This window comes from Loxodonta africana, chromosome 6 (genome assembly GCF_030014295.1).
Source record: "Loxodonta africana isolate mLoxAfr1 chromosome 6, mLoxAfr1.hap2, whole genome shotgun sequence".
Taxonomy (NCBI): Eukaryota; Metazoa; Chordata; class Mammalia; order Proboscidea; family Elephantidae; genus Loxodonta; species Loxodonta africana.
Window position 1 is genome coordinate 113138412 of NC_087347.1, and position 24260 is coordinate 113162671.

At 45.1% G+C, this 24260-nt stretch overlaps 1 long non-coding RNA gene across 4 annotated transcripts in view; it reads right to left on the reverse strand.

The window, feature by feature from the left end:
• The window catches only part of LOC135231554 (uncharacterized), a 149112-nt gene that overhangs the window by 99251 nt on the left and 25601 nt on the right, over positions 1-24260 (reverse strand). For 3 of the 4 annotated variants that reach the window (XR_010322335.1, XR_010322336.1, XR_010322334.1), the window contains exons 2-4: positions 5144-5325; positions 1442-1745; positions 913-1129 (exon numbers count right to left, since the gene is read on the reverse strand). This is a non-coding gene — a long non-coding RNA (uncharacterized LOC135231554). Of the gene's footprint in view, positions 1-912; positions 1130-1441; positions 1750-5143; positions 5326-24260 lie in introns of all 4 variants that reach the window. The other variant, XR_010322333.1, reaches the window with a different exon arrangement.

The following is a 24260-nucleotide window of genomic DNA, read 5'->3' on the forward strand; positions in this document are numbered from 1 at the left end:
CACCTTGTCCGCAATGTAGAACCTCTACCCTCGCCTCAGATTCAGGACCTACTGTATATGACCTGTGACATTTTGATGCACAGAGCAAGGGAGGACACATGCCGATCCATAAATTATTTTTTTAATTTTTTTTAAAAAATATGGGGCAGAAGAATGGGAAACCTATAAAGAAGGAGTAGCCAGACAGACAGGGGAGAAAAGTCACAGGAGTGAGGCATCACTCAGTAAAGGGAGTGGTCAGCAAGTACACCTGGTGCCAGGAATCTGTTATGAATTGAATTCAAAAGATTACGTTGAGCTCCTAGCCCCTGTACCTGCAAATGTGACCCTGTTTGGAAGTAGGGTTTTTCCTTTGTTATGTTAATGAAGTCAGACCAGAGTAGGGTAGATCCTAAACCTAAGATTTTCTGAGTGGTGTCTAATAAAAAGGGAAAACAAACATGGACAGACACACACACAGGGGACTGACCTCATGAGCAGCCATCTACAAGCCCAGGAATGCCAAAGAGCACCTGGGGCTACCAACAAGGAGAGACCCTCTCCTAGAGCTGATGCCCTAATTTGGACTTCTAGCCTCCAAAACTGGGAGACAATACACATCTGTTTTTTAAATCACCCATCTGTGGTATTTTTTGTTACAGCTACTAGGAAACTAAGAACGCCCCTGAGTGGCACAAATAGTTTCCACTCAACTATTAACCTAAAGGTTGGCGGTTTGAATCCACCCAGTGGCACCAAGAAAGGCCAGGCAATCTGCTTCTGTAAAGATTAAAACCAAAACCAAACTGATTGCCATCAAATCAATTTTGACACATGGTAACCCCATGTGGACAGAGTAGAACTATGCTGTACAGGATTTCCTCGGCTGGGGAGACCCAGGTTCAATTCCCAGACAATGCACTTCACGCTCACCTACCACCCATTTGTCAGTGGAGGCTTCCATGTTGCTGTGATGCTGAACAGGCTTCAGTGGAGCTTCCAGGCCACAAGGAACTAGGAAGAAAGGCCTGGCAATCTACTTCTGAAAAATCAGCCAACGAAAACCCTATGGATCACAGTGGTCAGATCCTGTTGTGCATGGGGTCATCATGAGTTAGCAGTTGACACAACGATCCATTTATCATGGCACCTGATGCAAAGACAATGTTCAATTAAGGCAAATTTTCATTTTAATGACCCAATGAAAGAAATATAATCACCATATTTTACTCAAATAACCCACACTTTCTGCGTTTGTTTGCCAACTACACTTTTCCCACGAGATACTTTCTTAAGTGTGCTCTGCTAATTTTTTTACAACACGTATCAAAAAAATTGGGATAATAGCACTTATGAAAATATCTCACAGTGGGAGGGCATTGTTGGCAAACATAGAAGGTGAGCATTATTTGTGTAAAAAATATGGAACATCCATTTGAAAGGTAAGGAAATTGAGGCTTACCTTTATTAAATCACTTACTGGTCCAGGTTCTCACAGCTGATGAGACTTGAACATGTCCTAAAGTCAAGTCAATCAACTGTTATCATCCCATGTTGTGGTGGGCACAGTTTATGATGGAAGTTCACAGCCTTTTAGATAACTTTGTCATCCAGTTGGCTCTGGAGCACTCTCACACTTCACAAACCCTGTGCCAATCTTTGGTTGACAAGGGTTCCTCAGAGCAGAAGCCATACATGGAAACGGCCAGTCTTTCACCAGGACAAGTGTAGCTGCCCTCAGCCTTTCTTAGGAGTAAAGTGCCGGCCTGACTTGGCAGTGTGGGAAGACAACATTTTAAATTATAGTTGAGTAGGAGGAATTTTGAACTGCTTCTAGACCCAGCCCTGAAATAGACTAGATGTGTGGCTTTGTTTGAACAGATCATCTGGTCTCAAAAGCCCTCTTGAGTTCAGAAATTCTACAGTTTTATGAATTTACAATCCAGGCGGGGATATAAGATCAAGACACATAAGGCAACTAGGGAACAGTTTGAGGTCATTTATGACCGAGGGATAAAAAGCTTTGTGGAAGCTAAGGTGACCTTTAATTAATGATTTAGAGAGTAATTTCCAAAATACCCAGTCAGGAGAATTTCCTGAGGCAATTTTTCAAAAGAACAAATTTCTGGGCCCCACCCAGACCTACTGAATCTCAGTCTCCAGAGAATCTGTATTTTTAACAAACACCCCTGATTCTTGAGCTGCAGCGAATTTGAAAAGCAATGTGTTAGATCGATGGGCTCTAACCCTAGACATTCGTATTTAATCAGGATCGGAGTTCGGGCAACAGTATTTTTTTAAAAGCTCTTCAGGTGATTCTAAGATAACCAGGATAGAAAACCACTGGGTTAGATAATTGAATTGTTGGAAATCATTAAAAAAAAAAAAAAAAAAAAAGGACCAAGAAGAAATATGCACAGCTTGCTTAGCACCACCCCCCACTCCCATCCTATGGCAGACATTGCTAATGGATTACTGCACACTGCTACACTGAGCAGACTCTGACGATCCCTGATACAGGAGAGAATACTGTGAGAAAAGGAGAGACGGAAATGATTAAGGTTATATGTATGTATGTTTGGGAGAGGATGGAAAATGGAACAGAGTACTAGGAAAAAAAAAAAGAAACAATAAATATTATGAAGTCTACTCAAACACCTTCAAAGAGCAATATTTGTTCTTTAAGATACTTCTTAATGAGCAGAAGAGTCCCTGGGTGGTGCCAACCCTTAACAGGCTCTGTTACTAACTGAAAGTTTGGAGGTTTGAGTCCACCCAGAAATGCCTCAGAAGAAAGGCCTGGTGATCTACTTCTGAAAAATCGGCCATTGAAAATCCTATAGAGCACAGTTCTACCCTGACACACACAGGTCACCATGAGCCAGAACTCAATAGCAACTGGTTAACTGGTTAGCGAGCAGAAGGCGAATATTCCTATTCTGTTGCCATAGTACTGTAGCACTACCAGCCGACCAACTAGCCACAGAGGCAGCATGGTCTATTCACAAGAGCTCCAGCCAGGACCCAGACATAGGGTTCAAGTCTGTCCGTCTTGGTCAGCTAGTCCTGTTATTACAGAAATACCACAAGTGAATGGCTTTAACAAAGAGAAATTTATTTCTTCACAGTAAAGTAGGCTGAAAGTCCAAATCCAGGGCATTGGCTCCAGGGGAAGGCTTTCTCTCTCTGTAGGCCTTCTCATCAATCTTCCCCTGGACTAGGAGCTTCTGTGCTCAGGGATCTGGTCCAAAGGATGTGCTCTGCTCCCGGCACTGCTTTCTTGGCAGTATAAGGTCCCCCCTCTCTGCTCACTTCCCTTTCCTTTTTATCTTTTGAGAGATAAATGTAGTGCAGGCCACAACCCGTGGAAACTCCCTTTACATGGGATCAGGTGACATGGGTAAGGGTGTTACAATTCCACCCTAATTCTCTTTAGCGTAAAATTAACAATCACAAAATGGAGGACAACCACACAATACTGGAAATCATAGCCTAACCAAGTTGACACATATTGGGGGGGACATAATTCAGTCCATGACACTGTGCCGTCCCTGAACTACTTTGGAGGAGAAGTCATCCCACCTTCTGGTCTCAGGTCCCTCTCCAGGCTGCTGCTGTCCGTGATTTCAGCTCCTCAGACACAGCAGCCACGGGGCAGCCCAGGGAGGTAGGGAGGGCAGCAGAGCTGAGGGCAGACTGAGGTGTGAACCGCTTCATCAAAGGGGAGGTGTTAGCAGGATCCTTCGCCACGTTCCACTTAACACTTGGCTAGACTTGAGGTTTCCACTTTGGAGAGGCTGACTTTTTGAAAAGAAGATGAGCAAACACCTTCAAATGAGTCACATCCTCTCCCCTTCTCTCCTCACAGTCCCTTTTGTCTTTTCAAACCAGGGGAAACAAATGTGGTATTATTCTCTGCAATAACTGGGTTCCCCATCCTGGCCTAGCAAAGCCAAAAATCTCTGAGGAAGGAGGTGTGTGGTTCAAACTCAGGGTGTGGGGGCAGTTTATCTGCTTGGAGGGGGTTGGGTTGTTCCCAAAATAATCATTGCTATAAAGGCAAATCAACACTTGAAGATATGCTCCCCGCTTTTTGCACTAATTAGCGTACAGGGGGGAGGAGAGGGGGATGAGATGCAAACCACAGCCACCAGCTGTGAAGATTTGTTATGTTAATTAACAACATGATTAGACAGGAAAACCATAGCTGGGTCTGATCTGTCACAGGGTGCCCAGACTGGTCCTATAATAAATACCCTGGGTTTGGGGGCACAAAGTCAGTGGGGGGGTGGCTATCTACTGCCTTGCCTTGGGTATACCCTCCTACCGCCACATCAAGGGGCAGCCCTAAAGCCCCAAGGAAAGAGCAAAACCAAAAACCAAACCCATTGGCATCCAGTTAATTCCAACTCATGGCAACCCCATGTCTTACAGAGTAGAACTGTACTCCATAGCATTTTCAAAGCTGCGACCTTTCAAAAGCAGATCACCGGACCTTTCTTCCAAGGTGCTTCTGGGTGGGTTTGAACTGCTGACCTTTCATTAGTAGCCATGGGCTTAACTCTTTGGACCACTTAGAGACTTCTCTGAGGAGAGACCAGCTGTCAAGTTGATTCTGACTCATAGTGACTCTACAGGACAGAGTAGAACTGCCCCATAGGGTTTCCAAGGAGCAGCTGGTGGATTCGAACTGCCAACCTTTTGGTTTGTGGCCAAATGCTTACCACTGTGCCACCAGCGCCCCAGGAGTCCTAAAATCCCCTTAACAGAGTACTGAGAGTCACCTCCCTCCTCCAACCAGAAATCAACTTGAGGCACCTAGGAACAAACATAATCTGGGGAGCAGCCTCTGTCACCACCACACAGGAAAGCTTTTCCATGGCGTCACAGCTGTATTTTATGTAGGCTTAAGTGTTTTTTTTTTAAGTGTAGGTTTATAAGTAGGATGGATGGGTTAGTGAGCAGGAGAACACCAGGGGAAATACGGAGCACAGCGTCCAGAGATAAAAAATAATGGAGCCCTATTATTGGTGAAGTGACTCTGCTTTTCAAAAGAGGGTTGCCAAGTCTGGGCAGCTATTAAGTGCACTCAGAAACAGCTTGATGTGCTTGCTTTAAACCTCTTCCTTTTTCTGCGCCCAAAGAAGCCGTCTTGCCAATATACCTGTTTCTCGAGGTTGCGAAGGCAGTTTGTCTTCTTGCTGCCTTCACTTGCAGCGGGGAAGTCCGCAAAAAGGGCGAGTGCGGGATGCCAAGTGCATGATGCCATCTGGGGCCACTGCAGTTGCATCCCTTGCCCCCTCTCCTGGAAACCGTCCCTTCAAATGCAGGCAGCTCCACTAGACACTGGAAAAAAGATGGATCATCAGAGTCATGGGGTTTTATAGCTGGAAGGCAATTGAAAGAGCAGAGGAGCGAGCAGTCTGATTTTGCAGGTGATGGATAGCTGAAAGGTGCCATGATGAGCAGTCATAAGTGGTTAGAAGCAGAGCCAGACAAGAGCCCAGGGCACCAACTCCTGGCCCAGGGCTCTCTCTGTCATCCCACACCACTGAGCGTCTGATGCAGCTTGGCTCACTGTTATAAGTTGGGAAATCTCCATCTCTGCCTCTGGTCATCTGCAGCCTTGGAGGGAAAAACCTGTTTTTGTTAGGTGCCGTCAAGTCAGCCCCCAACTCATGACAATCCTATGCAGAACAGAAAGAAATACTGCCTAGTCTGAGCCGTTCCCATGATTGGTTGTAGATTATACTTTTGTGATCCATAGGGTTTTCATACGGTGAATTTCAGAAGTAGATAGCCAAGCCTTTCTTCCTAGTCCATCTTAGTCTGGAAGCTCTGCTATCACCTGTTCGGTATCATGGCAACATGCAAGCCTCCACTGAGAGACAGGTGGTGGCTGCGCATGAGGTGAGAATTCTACCACTAAACCACCACTGCCTTCAGAGGGAAGGGTAAAGGGCTGGACATCATTTATTCATTAAGCAAACACTGAACCCCTACTGTGTGCCAGAAATGAGGCTAAGTTCTGGAGACACAGAAGGGAGAACTCACAGTCTAGTAGGGACAGCAGATGCGTGAAACAAAAATCCTCCCAGAAATTTCATGCCTTAAGAGATTCATGTGAGAGCATGGGAAAGGAAGGCACAGACTGCTGTGAAGGCTAGGAAGCCTCCCTGGAGGAGGTGATGTTTATGATCAGTTGCAAACCCTTCCCCAAGAAATAGCCTCTTCATTGGTCTTCCCCAGAGTCACTGGGTGGTACATAAGGTTAAGGCACTTGGGTGTTAGCCAAAAGATTGGAGGTACGAGTCCACTCAGAGGTACTACAAAAGAAAGTGATCTGCTTCTGAAAAATCAGCCATTGAAAACCCTATAGAGCACAGTTCTACTCTGACATGGGTGGGGTCACTATGAGTCGGAGTTGACTCAAAGGCAACTGTTATGGATTGAATTTTGTCCCCCAAAAATGTCTGGCAACTTGGCTAGGCCAAGATTCCCAGTCTCGGGTGAATGTCCACCATTTTGTCGTCTCATGTCATTTTCCTGTGTGTTGTAAATCCTACCTCTATGATGTTAATGAAGTGGGATTATCATCAGTTATGTTAATGAGGCAGGAATCAGTACAAGATTAGCTTGTGTCTTAAGCCAATCTCTTTTGAGATATACAAGAGAGAAGTGAACAGAGAGACATGGGGACCTTATACCACCAAGAAAGTAGTGCCGAGAGCAGGTTGCATCGTTTGGACCTGAGGTTCCTGCACTGAGACACTCCTAGACCGGGGGAAGATCAATGACAAGGACCTTCCTCCAGAGCCAACAGAGAGAGAAAGCCTTCCCCTGGAGCTGATGCCCTGAATTTGGGCTTCTAGCCTACTAGACTGTGAGAAAATAAACTTCTGTTTGTTGAAGCCATCCACCTGTGGTACTTCTGTTATAGCAGCACTGCATAACTAAGACAACAACTGATTCATCTCCCTTTTGGGGCTCTTCTCCTAGGAATTTAGAACCTTCACACCTGTCCTTGGACTGCTCAGGACCACAAAGGCCTGACCTTCCCAGGAATGCCTTCTATTTCCTTCAAGGATTTCTTCAAAACTAGCTTCCCATCTTATTGGGGAAGTGAAAATATTCTTAAGTTGGATAGTGATTATTGCAGAACTCAGTAAATTTACTAAAAACTGTTGAATCATATACATAAAATAGTTGAATTGTGTGGTATGTAAATAATACCTCAATAAAATTGTTTAAAAAAACTACTTTCCCAACATTTTTTGTATCATAGAATTCAGAGAAAGTGACAGCATTTGTATTAAACCCTAGAGGAAATTTAGAGCTTAGTGGGAAAACATCATTATACTTCATTTATATCAGTATGATAAGAAAAATAAAATACAAAATTTTCAGAGAAGTATTACATGTAAAACTTCCAATTAAAATGTATCCAAGTGTTTAAGTGTGAAACTTGAATTTATGTCCATGAACATAAATTTTTCCATCTTGTACCAAGGGACAAGGAGCTCATTATCTTGGCGGGCTGTAATGGATTAAATTGTGTCACCCCAAAAATATATGTCAACTTAGCTAGGCCATGATTCCCAGTATTGTGTGATTGTCCCCCATTTTGTCATCCGATGTGATTTTCCTATGTGTTGTAAACCCTATCTCCATGATGTTAATGACGCAGGATGAATGGCAGTTATGTTAATGAGGCAGGACTCGATCTACAAGATTAAGTTGTATCTTAAGTCAATCTCTTTTGAGATATAAAAGATAGAAGAGAGCAGAGAGACATGGGGACCTTGTACCTCCAAGAAACAAGAGCTAGAATAGCGTGTCCTTTGGACCTGGGGTCCCTGCGCAAAGAAGCTCCTAGATCAGGGGAAGATTGATGATAAGGACCTTCCCCGGAGAGCTGACAAAAAGAAAAAGCCTTCCCCTGGAGATGGCACCTTGAATTCATACTTCTAGCCTCCTAGACTGTGAGAGAATAAATTTCTCTTTCTTAAAGCCTGTGATATTTCTGTTACAGCAGCACTAGACAACTAAGACAGGAACACAGGTTGGAAATGGTTATATGTAACTCTTGAACAACAATTTTTAATGACAATCTCTTCAAATTCTTGATAGTCTCCATCAACAAGAAATTTTGTTCATGCAAGAAGGTAATACAAAATTTTAAATCATTTTGTAACCACTCAAAAGTCTACATTGAAATTATATTTAAATAACACAATGCTCTCTTCATTATTGGCAAATAAGTAATATTGACATATTTGTGATAATGTGAAAAGATTTCAAATTCAAATTTTTCATGCTAAATATTTCAAAATAATAATGACATGTGTGTTTGAAAAATATGTATGAATTATTAGAACAATCAGCCTAAGGCTGACTCAGATGCCACAAAGAGGGTATGTTGTTGTTGTTAGCTGCCTGGAGTCAGCCCCCAACTCATACAGACCCCATACATGATAGAACAAACTCCTGCCCAGTCCTGGACCATCCCCATGATCAGGTGCAGATTGAACCAAAATGATTGATAGGGTTTTCATTGGCTGATTTTTGGAAGTAGATTTCCAGGCCTTTCCTCCTAGTCCATCTAAGTATAGAAGCTACAAAAATAACTACCCAGCATATGTGAAGACACTGGGAGTTGTGCCAACCAGGATGCCCTAACTGGCCTACGCTTAGACAACATACCTTGCTCCCTGGGCAACCAGAATAACAGCTCCTCCTGCCACTCCCTGGGCACTTGTTCTCAATGGACAGTGGTATCCTTGAAGGTGGATGTCCAAGTGGATGTCCAGTGGGTGGGGCATCATCAAGTCCCCACAGAGCACCAAGTGGTGGGTGGGCTCATGGCCAGACATGTCAGCAGACCCCACTCCATTCAGAGGCCCTCTGAAGGACACCTGAGACCAAGCCTATTGTCCAAAGAATGAAGAGACCCTGATCTTGGGAGACTCAGGATGTGCTTATGCCCAGCAGCTGCTCCTGTGTTTGGATTCCTAGATAGCCCATCAGCATCTAAGAGGCTCTAGCCATTCCAAGACAATGCCCATGTTTAGACCTTTGAGGAGTACACTCTGGACAGGGATTGTGCTCACAGTGAGAGGAGCAAAGGGTTAAAGTCACAGATGTGGACAAGTCTATATCCAAGAAGTGGATGGAGAAGTACCAACTTGGGGAAAAAATAGGAGGGGAGGGAAACCAAACACTGAGCGACCACAGAAGTCAAAGAAGGGAATAATTAAACTGAGAGAGAGTAAGGTCTTAAGTGCTGCTAAGAGGAGGAAGAGGAGAGGGTAAGTCTGCGGGAAGTAGGTGGAAAGTTGTTGGCAGTTGAGAAAACAGACGCTCAGGGCACAGGTGTACTAAGCTGGAGAACGGCTGCCTGGCAGCTTCAGGAAGCCACATGATTAGTGAAGTATTGCTTTTTGACTTAACCTGCACAAGGAAAGGAGTCTGTGAGGGGCTTCGTTGATGGTCCTGGGGAGAAGGAGCGTCTTTGAGAGAACCACAACCTGAAAAGCGTCAACGAAGAAAATCTCACATTCTGTTAGGAGTGAAGTAAAAGGAGTTTTATTGAGGAATAATACAGCTCAAGCTGGGCAGCACTAAGTAAAAATACAAAGCACTCCACTGTTCAAGCAGAGAGAGGGGTCCATATACTAGAGAACAAAGGAAAGATAAGGGGTTAAAGATCGTAGGTAAGGTCAGCTTCAGCTTGAAGTCCTTTGCTATGTAAATGTTAGGCACTTGGCTTGGACTGAGTGAGTTACCGATTAGGTGAGAGGCATCAGCTGGTTTTTTTAATATATGATTGTAGCTGGTTATACATGATTATAGTCACGAATACCTTTTCTTCTCCCCTCAGGAACAAACTGTTTACATCTTGACACATTCTTCCCAAATGGTTTACATCCTGACCTTTTGTTTCCTGGGAGTGCATGTTGGCCCCATCATATCTGACTCCAGTGCCTCCAGTTTGAAACTTCTCTGTTTACAAAGGGAGTGAGGTCGGAGTCCAGGAAAAAGGTCTTCCTGGGAAAGAAAGGGTTCCTCAGCCTCTGACTTGAAAGTAAAGATTTTCCTGTTGGATGACAAAGAGGAAATTCAAGGAGCCAAGAGCCACCAACTAGCCAGTTGGTGCAACAGATGGGGACAGCTGGCCCATGGCAACGTTCCTTCATTATTCATGTGCCAGCATTTTCTGGACAGTACTGTGTGCCAGGCTCCTGGACAACTGAGCCACAAGCTTTTCCCACTAGAAGATCAGGGTCTAGGGAAACAAGCAAGTTATCAAACCATCACTGAGCCAGCAGAGCATGGCTGGGAGAGGGCAGGATGCCATAGGGAGCTGGAGAAGGAGCACCCAACCCACTGTAGATGGCCAGAGAGGTTTCCTTAGGAGGCAGCATCTCAGCCAAGACTTATGAAGGAAGAAGAGGAGTTAAACAGGCTAAAGAATGTTCCAGAAAACTGCCCAGGGGCAAAATGGAGTATGGCACACTTGGAAAATGAAATTGTTCAGTTTGGATGAAGGGTCAATATCGAAGCTTAGAAAGATGGAAGAAGGCGGCCAGAGAAATGAAATAAGGCAGGAGCCAGACCATTAGGGACTTGTCATCTGGGTTACGGATTCTTCAGTCTGTCTGAGGTTCTTCCCAGTCTCTGCAATATAGAGACTGATCTAAAGAGAAAGTCTTTTTCTGCCTTCTAAGCTTTTAGGATGCAGAGACCCCTAATCCACAGAGAAGAATCAAGCACGAGGAGATATTGGGACATTCAGATCTGATGGGCAAAGTAAACTGTCCCTAAAGATCAAAGTCATCACAAACAGTGTCAACTGTGTTTCATAGCTGTCCTGATTCTTTCCCTTTCTTTGCAAGGAATTATACAAAGATTACAATGAGCCAAAACTACCTTTCCCTAAGCTCTACTTTTGTGTGTTCTTGCTCAGCTCAAGAATCTTCCCTGGCTCCCCACTGCCTCTGCCATCAAAGCTTAACCTTCCTGTTTAGGTTTCAAAGCCATCCATTAGCTGATTTCACCGTTTTTTCTCTTCATTTCCCCTAATGCGGACCTCCCCCATTCAGCCTCCTCAACATGAACACATTTATTAAGGGCTTTGTATGTTTAATAGAAGCTAAATGCTGGGAATTCCAAACACAAAAAATAAATAAATAAAAACAAGACAAAGACCCTGCAACATGAGTTTACATGTTGTCGTAGTCTAAAAGAGTAAAACTTCTAAAATGTCAGAAAAGTGGGGCCACCTCAAGAGCTCAAAGAAGAGAGAGTCCTACCCCTCCCCCCAATCCTGCTACTGTGCCTGATGGAAATATTTGAGGACTGGTTGCTGCCAAAGGAAGTAATAGCAAAGGAATAAGGAAGAACACTTGATAGCGATGGTGGAAAGCCAGTGGAAGCATAATAGTAAAGAGCCTGGTCTTTGGAGCAACATACACACACCAGCCAGGTGACCCTTAGCAATTTATTAACCTTTCTGAGCCTCAGTTTCCCATCCGTAACAGATCTGATGATCACAGTTACCTTGTATGGTTTTAAGGGAGAGTAAGTTAAATGAGATGCTATGTGCGAAGTACTCAAAGCACTTAATGCAATGCCTAGCAGATAGTTACCACTTAATGGTAGCTATTAATGTTAATTAGAATTATAATATTCTGGGAAACAAAGTATAGCAGGGTAGTTAAAACATCTGACTCAGGAGTCCTACCGTCTGGGTTTATATCTCCTTACTCCACCACCTATCAGCTACGTGGCCTTGAAGAAGTCACTTAAACCTCTCTGGTCCTCATTTTCTTTATCCATAAAATGGGGACAATAGTTCCTACCCCATAGGATCCCTGTGAAGAATATTATTTATCAGTATCCGCATTAAGTCTGAAAGGAGGAGGAGAAGAATGAAGCTTACACGTTTCTTCAGGGTTAAGAACTGCTACCGGCCCTCCATTCTCAGTGATGTTAGCATATAAATACATAGACAGTGGGACAGAATAAAAAGTCCAGAAATAGATCCAAATACTTATTTGGAGAAAAATGGACTGTTCAACAATGGAGTTGAGACCCCCTAGTAGCCATCTGGCAAGGCTGGCCCTACCCCCTCAGTCTGCTTGAATGGGGAAGAAGTGATCCGGGCAAACAGGGAACAGAGCTGGGCCAGAGATTTTTACTGTCTGTACTTTTATAATTTGTGATATTGAATAGACTTAAAATTATATTAAAATAAGATTCCTGGCCAATGCACCTCAAGCACAGCCACCAGCCACCTGTCAGTGGTTTGCAGGTTGTTATGTTGCTGAACAGGTTTCAGCAGAATTTCTAGACTAAGATTAGAAAGAAAGTCCTGGTGATCTCCTTCCAAAACTCAGCCAATGAAGACCCTACGGACTGCAATGGTCCCATCCACCACCCACCATGGGGATAGTGAGGACCAGGCGGGGCTTCACGCCTTTGTGCACGGGGACACCATGAATCAGGTGCTGACTGGATGCAGCTGACAACAACTTACTTAAAAAGTTAAAGGACAAAAAAGTAAATAAATAGCTTTCCAGAGGTGATGAAAGATGGATTGTCCACGAGAAGAAAGAGTCTGATGTGGTATCCCATATAGGAGATTGCTTCCCCTGGGAAGTGCAGGTCTGTCCTTATGACAGACTATGCAACATAGAAACAGTCAGGACCAGGCATGCGGAACGTAGGAAAGGGCTCCAGGGGACTGGGAGGTCCCTCTTGCTGTGCTGCCTGACATGGTGTCTTGGGCCATTACATCAGTGCAAATTCAAGTGTTACCAGGGAAGGGTACACGAGCATGTGGCCGTTTCCCCAGAATCACCAGGTAGTCTGCCAGATTGGCCGAGATCAGAACCACTGAAGGCGGAGGACACTGGACGTGTAGCCTGACAGGAGGTGGTCAGCATATGGGCACAGTGCTGGAGGTGTCAGACCCGCGTAAGGCCTGAGCAGTAACAGGCAGAGGGAGGCAATGGGATCCCAAAGACGGAGAAGTGCTGAGTGTCGCAAGAGGGCAGGGAAAGCAGGAGACACCACAGAAACACGTCACCCAGGTCACCCTCTTCCCAGAACTGGCCTCTGAGGAGTCTGGCCTGGCAAGGAGCCCGGAGGTGACACTTCATGGCCTCAGAAAAATCTTTCAGTTCTGTTAAAGGTGATGGTTAACAACGTGATGAACGTAACTAATATAACTGGCCTGTGCACGTGAAGAACACTGAAGGGGCAACTGTTTTGTTACATATACATTTACCCAAAAAGGCGGGCGGGGGGTGGGGAAGAAAAAGGAAAAAAAAAATCTTTCAGGCCCCATTGATTGCCCTCAGCAATTACTTAAGTTAAATTGCCCAACTAGTATAAGTTTACCTTCCCCAGATTTCAAAGACAAATTTGGCCCTGCACCCGCACTAAGCTGATGCTGAGGAATTGCCTGTTCTACTTGTCAGCAGGGCAGACAGGCATTGTCTCTGCCTTTGATTGGTATCTCCTACAGATACACCCTAAAAGGACTGACCCTCCCGTGGCTGACTTCCCCTAATAGGTTACAGGCTACAAGCAAGAAAGGAGTGTGGACTCAACGCAGGCCATAAACTTGCCTTCCTTACCTCTCCCCGCAGCTCTAAGTATGACAGCCTAATTCAACTGATGTGGAATGCCTCATGAAAATTATTTTTATTAACTTTTTTCCTGATTGTAAAAGAAGAACTCTATCCCCTGCCCTCCTGGATCTTACTCTGGTTACTAGACACAGTGATAGCATCGTAACAGAAAAATTAGAAAATGTAGAATTAAAAATATGAGAAAGAACTTAAACACTGATAAACTCACTACGATGAGGCAAGGGAGGCCCTGTGGTAGAATTCTCGCCTTACATGTGGGATGTAAGTTCAGTTCCCAGCCAAGGCACCTCGTGTGCAGCCATCACCCATCTGTCAGTGGAGGCTTGTGTGTTGTTATGATACTGAACCGGTTTCAGCGGGGCTTCCAGACCAAGACAGGCTAAGAAGAAAGGCCTGGCCATCTACTTCCAAAAATCAGCCAGTGAAAACCTTATGGATCACAGCAGCCTGATTCACAGCCAGTCATGGGGATAGGGCAGGACCAGGCAGTGTTTTGATCCATTGTGCATGGGGTGGCCATGAGTCAGGGCCAACTCAACGGCAGCTACCAATAGCAAGACTGGTGCAGGGAATGGGGGCCATGGGGAGTGGTTGTTAACAGATAAAGGGTTTCTTTTGGGATGATGAAAAGGTATTAAACTTTCATTGTGGTAATGGTTTCTCAACTCTGTAAATAAAAACAATTGGATTGTACATTTTAAATAAGTGAGTTATATGATATGGGAGTTGTATTTCATAAAAGCTATTTGGAAAAAAAAAACTGTTCTAGGCCTTTTGGGAGAGATACTGAGCTTCCTGGGAAATAAGATTTCCTTGTTTTGCCCTCGTTTCACCCCTCTCCGCTCCCCCAACCACCACCACCTTGCCCTGAGAAATATGACACTGGACATTTCTGCTCAGACTATAAATATCACCAGCCTGGTCTAAGATCCCTCCTTTTCCTTCTTGCTCCTCCCTTTTTGCTGTGATATATTCCCATACCATCTATACTTTCTTGGCCATAGAAAAGTTAAAGATGTAATAGGAATATTGATGTTCAAAAAGACACTGTCAAAGTTGACAGATTACACAGGAAACATCCTACCTTTCTGTGGGCTTTGGTTCCTGGAATGAGTGCTCTCTGAAGACCAGCACTTTGTCCCAGGCAAAGTCCCCACGCATGGTCACACCTGTCCCAACACCTAAACTGAGCAAGGGTGCAGCAATTCTGGATTATTATGGCGCATCCCACCTCCTCACCTCTACCCCCAAGGACACCCACCTAGAGGCACATCTGAGAAACACCTACAGCAGTGAGTCTCGATCGAGATATGCATACAAAACACCCAGGGACCTTGCTAAAAAGTAGATTCTGGTTCAGTAAGTCTCAGGTGGGGCCTGAAATTCTGCATTTCTAACAAACATCCTGCTGGCCTGGAAACAACAGTTTGAGTAACAAGGCCCTAGGTGATTCTGATGAAGGTGGTTTGCAAACCACGCTTTAAGAAACACCATTGTAAAGATTCATTACAATAGAGTTTTCTTTGTATTCAATACGTTCAGTGTTTGTGTCACGGCTTATTAATATTCCCAGGAAGACACTGGTTGATCCAACATTACACTCATTAAGATGATACTCCCTTCCAGCCACTTCCCGTAGCTGTGTGCAAATGAAAGCAAAATCAGCAGCACCTGGAAACTTGTTAGAACAGCAACCCCTCAGGGCCAGCCCAAATCTACGTATCAGAAACAATCAACTTGTGTTTGGACAGCACTGCAGAACACGTTGAAGTTTGAGAACCACTGTTTGAGGATGACAGACCAGTGCCCGAATATGGCCCTCCAGCCCCTCTCCCTGCCCTCTTCATCCTCCACAACCTGGACTTCTTTCTGATCCTCCACTGTGCCTTGGGGCCGTCCTACCTGCTGTTGTTTGCCTGGCGAGGCAAACAGAAATACTGTTAGTGAGAAAAGAGGCCTCCACTTTCTGAGTGGGCAAGGCACATCACTTTGTAGTAGATTTTCTTCAGTTCTTTCTCAAACACCCTTGTTCGGTGCTGTCCAGTTGGCCCCAGACTCACGGCAACAGTGGCGGTCCCTTGCACAATGGGATCAGACCATTGATATCCATAGGGCTTTCATGGGTCGATTTTTTGGAAGTAAATCGCTAGGCCTTTTTTCTAGCCTGTCTTAGTCTGGAAGCTCTGCTGAAACCTGTTAAGCTTCATAACAACACGTAAGACCCGACTGACAGATGAGTGGTGGTGCACTTGTAACTGAACGCCACTCGGGTTCTTCTCCTGTCTTATTAGCCTTTTGAAATAAGACGGACACTAATTGGCAACAGGAAGTGGCAAGTTTATTGTCTGCCCCTACAAGGAGCGCGTGGGGTCTAGCAACCGTAAGGCCATGTGCTCGCCGTTTAACGGGACTGGGGAGCTTTTTGTTTCCAATGGCGTCAGGGGTTGGGTTTGGTACCTGGGACTTTCCGCCCTTAGCCCTCCCATGCCCATATTTGGGGGTCCGAATATTAAATCCTCTTCCTTCGGATGTGCATGTAGTGGGACCTCTCGCTTCTAAAATGGAATTGGGCAAAATCATGGACTGGGAAATATCGTTCCTTCCAGTGACAATCAGGTTTGGGGGTTGGTTGAAGGATGTCATTTCTCCAATCTGCGCGTGCTTCAAGGTGTAGCTCGGGCTAGTTCAGGGGATGGAGCCACTACCTGCTGTGACTTCCTGAAAAATGTTGTTCAAAACAAGCTTGTGGTTAGCAGGACAAAGAAAGGGGGTAGGGGGTGTTGGTTGGGGTTTTCACACTGAGGTGTCCCCCCATGGAAAGCGAGAATTCTACCACAGAACCATCACTGCTCCACCTTAAGCACTGGAGGTGCTCTCTTAGTTACATAACTTAAGGAAGGAGGCACTCTTTGCCCTGAAAGGGACTTTTGTGGAACTGGCTGCTACTTCCTCTCCACATGGTCCCTGAGAACCCAACATTGTCCCAGAAAAAAGAGGGGGCTGGGATCCAAGGAGCTTCTGGGAGGAAAAAGAGCTAAGCTCTGATTGTTTCCTCTTCTCTTGAGAGTCTCTGTTTTTAAAAGTTCCTCTACATTCTGCACTGGGGTGGGTCCCACTAAACTTGGCTGGCAGGAAAGGGTGCTGGGGGCAAAGGGCAACTCCTGCTGTGCAGTGGGAGGCTGAACTGTGGCCCAGGCTTGACATGCAGAGGCCTGCCGTTCATGAGAAAAAGTGGCCAGAACTCTTTGTGCTTTGGGACTGAAGGCCAAGCGCGGCTACATAGTGCATCAGTCCCTCGGTCAGGGAATGTTCTTCATTGTGTGCACCCAGCGTCCAGCAGTGCTGGTACAACATAGGCGCTCACTAAGCATCTTTGTGGACTGACCGACTGCAGCCTCTTCATTTAAGGAAATGGAAGCCCAGAAAAGGAAACAGAATGAGGAAAAGAAGCCCAGAAAAGTTGAGTGACTGGCCCCTGGAGCAGAGTCTGTGTAGAACCTGGAAGTCAGACTTCCGGGGCCTTCACCCCCATACCTCTCATTGCCAGTCTATGCCATTCCGACTCATAGCGACCGTATAGGACAGAGTAGAACTACCCCATAGGGTTTCCAAGGAGCAGCTGGTGGATTTGAACTGCTCACCTTTTGGTTAGCAGCTGAGCTACCAAAAAACCAAACCAAACCCAGTGCCGTCAAGTCGATGCCAACTCATAGCGACCCTATAGGACAGTGTAGAACTGCCCCGTAGAGTTTCCAAGGAGCACCTGGCGGATTTGAACTGCCGACCTTTTGGTTAGCAGCCGTAGCACTTAATCACTACGCCACCAGGGTTTCCAGAAGCTGAGCTAAAAAAAAAAAAGCACTCCCTAATTAGTGAGAAGGGGCATGATTGAGAGTTTTCCTAGCTGGGTTTTGCTTTTTGAGTTTCACACTAGAGAAAAGACTTGTTATTTAATACAAGGTCAAAGATGCATGAGAAAGGAAAAAAAAAAATTCTCAATGAAAAAAGAAAACCACTTGAATAAGTATAAATATTGATTAGACTCTATACAAGTGCCTGGAGATAAAATGATTTTCTAAAATTACCAGGATGCATTATTTATGGTCCATGTCATGGAGGTAGAATAGCATATTAGGAAAACCAGAGGGTTATAGGATTTTAAAAAGGTGACAGGATGAGACACCCAGGCAGCTCAGCTGCATTGTCAGTAAGCAAATGTTCCAGGATTCCTCTCCAAGGGTCATCAGGGCTGCCTCTGCGTCTGGGCAGGGATGCCGCCCTGGTCACAGGAATCCAGAGGACCCAGGTCACAGCTAGTCAGGAAATCTACCCCAGAAAGTAAAGAGCACACCTTCCAATAATAATAAAAACTATATATAGGGTCGCTGTGAGTCAGAATAGACTCAACAGCGTGGGTTTGGTTTTTGGTTTATCATGGTAATCATGTCAATTGCAATTATTGTTCTGCTAAACAACCTTGGCATATTTTTCCATCACTTTTAAACTTTAAGAACTTTTACATCCCTCATTAATTTGCCCTCACAACAAACCCATGAGGTCTATAAAGCAGGTGATTTGCCATTTCATTTATTTATTGAGCACCTATCACATGCCTAAGAGCTGGGCTGCTAACCCAAAGGTCAGCAGTTTGAATCCACCAGCCACTCCTTGGAAAACCTATGGGGCATTTCTACTCTGTCCTATAGGATCGCTATGAGTCAGAATCGACTTGATGGCAACAGGTTTGGTTTTGTTTTGGTTTACCACATGCCAGGCACAGGGAACAATATAGAATAAGACAGAAACGTTCCCTGCCCAAATGCAGCCAACGGTCTTATGAGAAGGCAGCTATTAAATAGTAATCCCATATGAAGAAGTTGTTTGCTCTTTCTACCAGTCATTCAACAATCATTTATTAAAAGCTTGCTTCCTATACACACTTGATAGGCACTGTCGACACAATGGTTGAACATGGTGAACATAAATAATGTCAATAAGTTCTACCCGTAAAAAATGTTGGAATTGCAAGCATTTTGTGATATATATAAGTACATATATTTATCATAATTTTAAAAAGATGACCAAGACATAGCCCCTGCCTGCAGAAACCCCTGCCCTCTCAGGAAGGGGGCCGTGGAGGAACAGGTGACCTCACCAGAAGCGAAACATTTGAGCTGAATGTGAAAAAGCTCAGAGAATTTTTACTGTCGGACAAAAGGAGCCTTCTGGGCAGAATGCATAATAAGGATAGGGAAGAGAGTCTGTGATAGTCAGGTGTGAGGAGATTTAGGGTTGGGCTGAGCTGAGGAAGGGAAAAGCCACAGGTTTGAGCCTGGCCTGGTAGCCAGGTGCCAGCCTGTGCAGCAATTAGAATTCCTGGGTCACAAAGTTTCAACTCCACCATCTGGGCAGGAGGGTACCTTTAAGGCTCTCTGCAAAGCATTTATATAATCAGCCTTTGGTTTTAGAAAAATAGAATTCTGTTTCCAAGGCAGAGGGTGGATTTGAGGAGAAGGACACCGAGGCGTGGTCAGGTAGGAGACACAATCTACAATGTTGTTGTTAGGTGCCCTCAAGTTGATTCCAACTCATAGCCATGGTATAGGACAGAGCAGAACTGCCCCACAGGGCTTCCAAAGAGCGGCTGATGGATTTGAACTGACAACATTTTGGTTAGCAGCTGAGCTCTTAACCACCACGCCACCGAGTCTCCAAAATCTGCAGTAGTACCATTTAAATAAGGATTTTTTTAAAGCTGTATAGAAAAGGGAGAAGATTGTTCAACAAACCTTGTTGTTGTTAGCTGCTATCAAGTCAGCTCCAACTCACAGTGACCCCATGCGCAACAGAATAACACGTTGCCTGGTCCTGCACCATCTTCATGGTCATTGGCATCAGACAATATTTTGTTGTGATCCATAGGATTTTCATTAGCTGATTTTCAGAAGCAGATTGTCAGGCCTTTCTTCCTAGTCTTAGTCTGGAAGCTCCCCTGAAACCTATCTACCATGGGTGACCCTGCTGGTATTTGAAATACGGGTGGCATAGCTTCCAGGATCACAGCAACACACAAGCCACCACGATATGACAAACTGACAAATGGGTGGTGGTCAATACACCTAGGCTGATAATGATACTATGTGCTAAGAATGCTGTTTACATTATTTCATTACCCTTAGGAGGAAAGTCTTAGCATTTGCATTTTACGCATTAGAAAACCGAGGCACAGAGGATGTAGGTAATTTCTCCAAGGTCACGTGTTTAGCAAGGAGCTGCAGTCTGGACTCAAAGCCAACCCCCTATCACACGAGTGGACAGGATAAAAGCTTGCCTCGGTTAAGTGGGCAGGTATCAGCTGCCCAGCGAATAGTGAATGCAGTGAGCGTTAGGGGCTTCAGAGGGGGAGAACTGCTGGCATGACTCTCACCCACCTGCTGGGAGCCTTCAACCTGCAACCTCTGAAAGTGTCACTGAGCATCCCTACCTTCTGACGGAGAAACACCTGGGAAAGAGTCAAATAAGTAGTGTAGTCTCCAGGCAAATCCACCCAAACCTCATTTACTAAACAACAAAAAAAACCAAACCCACTGCCATCAAGTCGATTCCGACTCACAGCAATCCTAAAGGACAGAGTAGAACTGCCCCATAGGGTTTCCAAGGAGCGCCTGGCGGATTCAAACTGCCAACCTTTTGGTTAGCAGCCATAGCTTTTAACCACTGCTCCACCAGGGTTTCCTCCTAAACAAAGGGTTGGGGAAATGGCAAGAAACAGACCAAAGGGAAAAGAGACTGTGGGTTTTGGCTCGGACTTCTCTTTGTACCCACTGTGCCTGTTCAGCAGGCCTATACATCACTTTTTCCTCAGACTGTTAATTGGAGAGACACCCACCACACCGGCACAACACGTTAATTATGAAAACAGAGCACTGTGCACAACACAACGTGGAAATGAAGTGACATGCATCTAATTAATTAAGCTCTCATAGCTGCAATCTGTTTTAATTAGAGAAATGATCCTTTTCACTGTCCTCACGATCAATAAATGAGCTTTGCCATACATGCAAATTTTTTAATCAATTAGCAAACAGGGGAAAAAGTGAGCCTATTGCTGAGGGGTGTCATGAGCTCTTCCACAAGCCACACCTCTGTACACTACCCATTTGTATTCTAGGTTGCATTTACAAGCAACACTGGGTTGGATCCCCTTCAATTTGTTTCCAAGTTAATTTAAAAAGAAGAGACCTGAGAAATGGTAGCCCCAATGTTTCCAGTCAACATCTCACCATTGTTTATAGGCATTAACCAAAACCAAACTAGTTGCCATCAAGACAATTCCAATCATGGTGACCACACGTGTGTCAGAGTAGAAACTGTACCCTACTCAGTTTTCAATGACTGATTTTTCAGAAGTAGTTCACCTGGCCTTTCTTCTGAAGTGCCTCTGGGTGGGCTCAAACCACCATCCTTTCAGTTAACAGCTGAGTGCTTAGCCTTTTGTGCCACCTAGGAGCTCCAGAAAATGCAATAGGACTCCAGGGATCAAGAAGACTCAGCAGGGTAGCTCAAAAGCTCTGTTTCTATGTGTCATCAGTATAGTGTCTGTATACCCTTGACCAGTGGAAAGACCTTCCCTCTCTAGAAGGGCACACAGAAACACAGATCAATGAGGGCCAGACAGAGGGGACACCAGCTTGGCCTTTTGGATCAGCCAGTGTAGCTCCACCAAACGATGGGTCACGGCCAGATACAGCAGCTGGATCAACCTTCCATCTGATATTGTCAGCACCACTCATCTGGTGCTTCAGATACGCTGCAGTGTCCTAGGTCCTGTCCTACCTCCAGGTGGATTTTTAAATCTCTACATTGGGGAAGAGACAGGGCTACAAAAAAGGTGAGTAGCCATGGCAGTCAAGAGAAACAGAATAGGAAGTGAGGTGTAGAACAAGTTGGGCAGTTCTGTCTAGAACAAGGCGTACCACCTGAGGTATTCAATGTACGCAACAAACATTGTGTGTGCCTTAAAAGAACCATTTCAGGTAGTAAGGAAAGCCAGACAAACACGATACAGCGCCCCATGCAAGGTGCTAGGAAGAAGTCAAAGGGCACAGCTGGCAAATGCCCACGCTCCTGCCTCTGACAGACACAGCTAATTAATCACAGCATCCTCTCCCACGGAGTCCAGAAACAACCTCAGAAACAGTATCGGTTAATTTAATTTCAGCTGCAAGTAACAGAAGGCTTGACTCAAACCAGCTTAAACAATATAGGAATGTATTAGCTCACATAACAGGAAGTCTAGAGGGCGAAAAGAAGGGCAGGCTTAGGGTTAGGTGATTCAGTGGCTCAATGAAGGCATCAAGGACCTAGTTTCTCTACACCTATCTCTCTGCTGTCCTCAAAGTCGGCTTTGTCTTCATGCTAGTTACAAGATGGCTGCAACAGTTTCAGGTGTCACATCCAGGCTGACAAGGTTCAGAGCAAAGAGATCATTGTTCCTATTTTTAGGAGAAAAGTCACCTTTCCCAGAAACCCCAGCAGGCTTCCCCACTCATCTGAGTGTTCAGAGTTGAGTTGCTTGCCCTTGCCGAAATCAGTCACTGGTCAGGGAATGAGATCCTGGCTGCCTTAGACGCATCCGTCTTGGCTGGATTGGATGCCGAGGAATCAGCTATAGTGTCTGTCTTAATCATCTAGTGCTGCTTTAACAGAAATACCACAAGTGGATGGCTTTAACAAAGAGAAATTTATTTCCTCACAGAAAAGTAGGCTAAAAGTCCAAACTCAGCATTTCAGCTCCAAGAGAACTCCTTCTCTGTCAGCCTTCTCATCAATCTTCCCATGGACTAGGAGCTTCTCCGCACAGGGACCCCAGGTCCAAAGGACATGCTCTGCTCCCGGTGCTGCTTTCTTGGTGATATGAGGTACACCCGCCCCCCTGCTTCCTTCTCTCTTTCATATCTCAAGAGATTGCCTCAAGACACACCCCAATCTTGTAGGTTGAGGCCTGCCTCACTAAAACAACTGCCGCTCATCCTCCCTCATTAACGTCATAGAGGCAGGATTTAAAACATATAGGAAAACCACACAATATCAGGAATCGTGGCTCTGCCAAATTGATACACACATTTTTGGAGGGACATAATTCAATCCATGACAGTGTCCCCTACAGAATTCCAATTCTTCATAGCACTCAGGGCAGCCATTACCAACTACTGATCAAATTGGCACCAGAGATAAAAGCTCTTAGCCATCCGTGGACTGGGAGAAAAGACAACAGCTGGGAGACTAGAAAGCATGGCTTAGGGTGAGGAAGTGAGAGAGGTGGGGGGGCGGGGTGTGCGGGAACCATTATGATTAGAGAAGGTTTTGAGAGGTTGAAGTTCTTGGAGTTGAAGAGAAACCCTTACCTACTATCCTCAAAGATCTAGCGTCAGAGCAACCGCATCTAAACTTCTGAAGAAAAGGTTTTCAGTGGATGGAATACATGCCAGGGAAAGCTGTAATTCCATACCAGTAGACAGGAAATCAGGTCAATGTGAGTACACCTTCCAGCAGGGACTCTAAATCAGTCATCAGCTAGGACAAGAAAGGTGAAGCCAGAGCCATGGGCCTAGGATCCAGGATCTCAGAAACCAACCAAAGCAACATTCACAAAAAGGAGGCTGCGAGAGATTTTGTCCCCAAAGAAGAAAACATTATCAGCCTCCCTGTCTGGCAGAAAGCTACCCCCTGCCACCCCCCCCCCACCCCCGGCCCTCACTCTTTCAGAGGGGTGATCTTAAAGGCCTTCCTCCCTTGGTTTGAGGCAGGAAGGAAGCACCCCACCAATTCCCACTCCCAAAGAAATCCTTATTCTCCAATCTCTCCCACCACTCTGCCTTTGTCTCATTTATCTCCTGGAGGTGAGGGTGGGCTCGATTCCAAAGAATTTTTTTTTTTTTAAACCAGGTCTTGTACATAAATAGGAGTCCCGGGGTAGTGAAAATGGTTAATGCTATTTGGAAAAACCTGGAAATGCAAACTTACCCAAAGGTACCTCAGAAGAAAGGCCTGGCAATCTACTTTCAAAAAATCAGCCTTTGAAGTACAGCTCTACTCTGACACAGATGGGGTCACCATGAATTGAAATTAACTTGATAGCAACCGATTAACTAGTTGTCTCAGTTATCTAGTGCTGCTATAACAGAAATACCACAAGCGGATGGCTTTAACAAAAGGAAGTTTATTCTCTCATATTCCAGTAGGGTAGAAGTCCGCATTCAGGGCACTGGCTACAGGGGAAGGCTTTCTCTCTCTGCCGGCTCTGGAGGAAGGTCCTTGTCATCAGTCTTCCCTTGATCTGGGAGCTTCTCCACGCAGGAACCTCAGATCCAAAGGATGCGCTCTGCTCCCAGTACTGCTTTCTTCGCGATATGAGGTTCTTATGTCTCTCTGCTTGCTTCTGTCTTTTATATTTCAAAGAGATTGGCTTAAGACATGATCTAATCTTGTAGATCTCATCAATATAACTGCCACTAATCCATCTCATTACATCATAGGGAAATCACAACAAATGGCAAAATGGGAGACAATCATACAATACTAGGAATCATGACCTACACAAGTTAAAAGATATTTTGGGGG